The sequence below is a fragment of the Apteryx mantelli genome, chromosome 1 (genome assembly GCF_036417845.1).
Source record: "Apteryx mantelli isolate bAptMan1 chromosome 1, bAptMan1.hap1, whole genome shotgun sequence".
Classification (NCBI taxonomy): Eukaryota; Metazoa; Chordata; class Aves; order Apterygiformes; family Apterygidae; genus Apteryx; species Apteryx mantelli.
Genome location: NC_089978.1, coordinates 45973734 through 45978006, shown reverse-complemented (window position 1 = coordinate 45978006; position 4273 = coordinate 45973734).

The following is a 4273-nucleotide window of genomic DNA, read 5'->3' as shown; positions in this document are numbered from 1 at the left end:
AACTACATTAAAGAAACTTAAGTAGTGGTAGCTCGTCATTCTTATTTTGAAGTTTAGATTTTAAGTTTATGCTCACATGTTTAGGGGGAAAACTTTAATAAAACAGACCTGTTGGTAAATAATTATAAATCAAAAATATTTTGTAATGCATAAAATTTTATTACTGGATTTTTTCTCCTCATATATTTTTTAAATTTCTTAAATTCATTTCTTATTCAAATGTAATCACTGCTTTTTCCCTAAAATTCCCTTTGCTTTTCAAAATATGACTCAAGCATGCTTCTCTTCTCTTCTCTTCTCTTCTCTTCTCTTCTCTTCTCTTCTCTTCTCTTCTCTTCTCTCTCTCTGTTCCTTTGGTATTTTGTGATCGACTTCTTGCTTTCCTGCTTGCTTTTTCCAGCTTGCTTTTCCTGTCTCTACTTACAAATCCATATTCATGCCCAAAGCTAAGAATGTATTGAGGAATTGCTGTCTTTATAAGTCTATTTTTATTGGATAAATATTCCAAGAATTTACTTTGTAGGAGCACTCAAATACATAAGCTTAAAGTCCAGTATTCATTCTAAAAAAAATTCAATTGCATGTAAATCACTGAGCACTGAAGAGGAACAAGCAACAGTGAAGTTATATTATTTATAAATTTGAACAAATAGTCATAATAAAAATATTGTGCCATTATCCATAAAAAATCAGCCGTGCATATTTTGATGGAAATTATTTTGGTCATATTATATGTAGTTTAGCATAAAGATATAAAAACTTTTTTCAGATTTAATGTCTGTGCCAAGTACTTATCCTGTTTTATTAGGTATCCTTTGCCCCCTCCCCCAAAACTACTCTTAAAATGTGAAAATAGAGAAAATTGGGGCCTGCTGCAAATTATTTTCAACTCTTTGGTATTCTGTGGCTTATGTGTGGTTCTGTGTGACAAATTTTTGGCATAAAGAACTACCTGGGCATATATTTTGGAGCTTATTATTAATATAGAAATGTGGAGCAGCAACAAAAGAGAAGAAAAAGATGCAGCTGTAAAATAAAGAGATAGAAAAGAGACACAGGTTAATCCTGGCCTGCTTTTCATCATCCACTAGATGATTTTTGGATATTGTGCCCAAATTGTTCTAGAACATGTGTGAAGTTTTCCTTCTTGGCTAGACAAGATTTCCATAACTAAAGAAGTTTATACAATGTAGACCAACCATTTACTGAAAACTCTTAAAGGCAGAGTTAGGAAATGACAGGATTAGCCCATTGCCATTTAATTGTGACCCAGAGTGTGTGAGCTGCAAGTATTTGTCTTTTACAGCTGTGAGGATTCATACGTGTAAGATCGCATTATGCTGGACATCACTGTAAGTGCTGGGCTGTGAATGGGAACAATCCTGTATTCAAGAAGACAATGCACTAGATATTCCTTCAACAATAAGCAAATACTCAAGCCATACAGTGCCACTATGAAAGCTGTTCTTGAGTTTATCTATACTGTTTATCTTCTACCCAGACAAGACAGTTGTGTGTCACCATCCTTGCAAAGTCCATCCTAATCTCAAAAGTCTGAATAGCAGACAGTTTCCAAGAAAATCTAATAAGGACAGGAGCAAGAAGTTCAAAATCCTGCATATTAACAGTCTCTGAACATCATGTGTAGAAAAATTAAATTAACAGTCAATAAAAGAAAGAAGGGGCCTAATAGAACTATCTTGCAGAGCTTCTGTAGTTTTGTGTGTCAGGTGGGTGTCCCAAACTGTATCTAGTGATTTTTGTGATTTCTCCTGAAGTCTCTACAGCTGGGCGGCCCCTCTAATTACTTTCACAATGACAAGTTGCTGCCTATCAAACACATGCTCCCTTCTCACACCTCAGCCAGAGGTTTAGTGAAATGGGAAGAAGAAGAGGAAAACCATTTTTTTTTGTTTTGGCTTCTGAGCTTACACTAAGAAAATGAAGAAACAAACCCCCACTTATTTAAGGACGAATTTAAGCCTATTGTTGTCTTCAACCTAACTATCACTTTATTTTATGCTTACCCCCAGATTTGCCCACGTTTCACCTGGGAGAAGTTTCTCGTGGAGCCGGCCCCAGCGGAGCGCTGGCCGAGCAGCTCGGCTCCCCGGCACCCACGGGCGCTAGTGGGCGCTGCAATTTTGAGTAAATTTCCCTAAGCAACACTATTCCATAATGCATCAAACCGGTCATTTGCGGGAAGAAGGGGGGCAAAAACTGTTTCGGAGATTACTTCAGGAGAACAGAGTCCGTCTGTGCGTGCATGCTGCCCTTTCTGTGTCTTAGCTTCATTGGACCTGAGCTGGACTGGGACAGGTGACTGGAAAAGCAGAACCAGGAAAACAGGCAACTCTTACTATGCAAATTACTGGGTTTAGTTTTTTTTTTTTTTTTTTTTTTTAACGCAGATCCTCGCAGAGCAACACCCCACGTTATAACTCAGGGCTTAAGAAATAAATTTTAATTACGATGCAACTTAGACTGGTTGGGGGGGCTCTCAGAAAGAAATTGTTTTATTAACTCCCGTTATACAGCACAAAACACTCAAAAAGTCTACTGCAAACACAAGATGAAAACTGTCGGAAGAGCTGTACAAGCCAGGTTAAATTCGAGTTTCTTTTAGCACCGTTGGTAATAAAATTTTGTTTTGTCTAGGTTGGGTTGCGGGGGGGGGAGTGAGGGGGGAGGGTGTCCAACTCTTTTTTAATCTGTTCCACTGACATTTTTCTCCCCTGCTATTTAACAAAGACAGGATCTCTTTGGTACTGCTACAAGAGACATGCACAAACACTCGGCATATTACCCGAGCCTACTTAGCAACTCTCAGACTTTGTTCCTATGCTTTGTTATCTAAATACAGTAGACGGAAATGGCAGATAACGCTCCCATGCAAATGAAGATAACAGTTGTTCGCCCACTCTCCGCTTAGGATACTGGACGATGCAATATTTTCCCCTAAAGCAGATTTTTTTCGCCCAGTAGCTTTCTCCATGCAAACCGCGCCTGCATTGTCCGCTGACAGCTGATTCTTATCGGACCGGTGGGAGTATTGTGTTTCAGCTCGTGGCACTAGAAAACATTGTAACTTTCTTTGAAGTTAAATGGCTTCATTTTGCTTCCATGTATGAATAACTCTGCGAAGTACTGGAGTGACCCAAAGGCGACCCGTTTACAATGCCATCCGGCCAACCTGTTTCTCTCCCTTTCGAGCTTTGCAAGCGAAGCTCCTTTCATAGGCACAGGCGGGCGGGAGGGAGGGAGGCTCCCCGACCAGGCGAAGTTGCGTCGTAATTAAATTTTATTTTATCCTACCGAGGCATGCAAAATATCGAGCAAAATACAAGTTTAAGTAATTTGTTTGTATTCTTATCTGTAGGAGTTGGAAATTAACAGCCCTGCTAGTTTACTGTTAAGCCTGGAGAGCGAGAGATTGCTTTGCAAACATTACAGTTATTATGTCTGCAGTTGGTACTCTTTGTATAAATTATTGATCAGCCATCTTATTTTTCTTTCTGCTTAATGGATATTATAGCATAGCCGTTTACACGCTATAGTTAAGGTTGTGTCAGCACTTCCATTTATAACATCCCCCTCTTACCAGGAGTTTATAACTCGCTATAAAATTCCGCTCTGGCCTGAAACTTTTCAAACGGGGCTCAGACTTTTAAAGGGTCTCCCCTCCCCCCTCCTCTATCAAAGAACAATTAAAAATGTTTGGCTGCTTTTTTTTTTTTTTATTTGAAATACAGGAATAACGCAGGTGCCCCCCCCCCCCACACACACACACCCGCCCCGACGTTTTTCATTCACTGAAATGACTCCAAGAGGGAAAGGCTGCCTTTCGCCGGCTGCCAGCTCACGGAGAAGGGGGCCGTGTGCGCAATTTTTTTGTTGTTGCGGGACACAATTAGCGTGCGAGCGGCTGCCGGGGGCCGGGCGCGCCCCGCCGAGCGGGCGCCCGCCGCCCCGCAGCGCGCCGGGCCTCGGCCCCGACGGCTGCCCCCGGCCCCGGCCCCGGCCCCGGCGCGGCTCCGCGGGGGGCCTCTGCCGAAAGGTCGGCAGGGTGGGCCACCGTCCCACGCGGATCTCGGTCGCCGAGCGGGACCCCGGGTAGGGAAACCCTTCCCCGTGTGCCGCCGCGGAACCTGACACGTACGGGAGGGAAAAAAAGCAGGAATATTTAAATATCGGGCCGACTCTCCAGTGTCTCCGTTTCGATTCGCCTGGGTTGGGAGCTAGGGATGGAGCGTCTGACTGAACTAATTCTGTA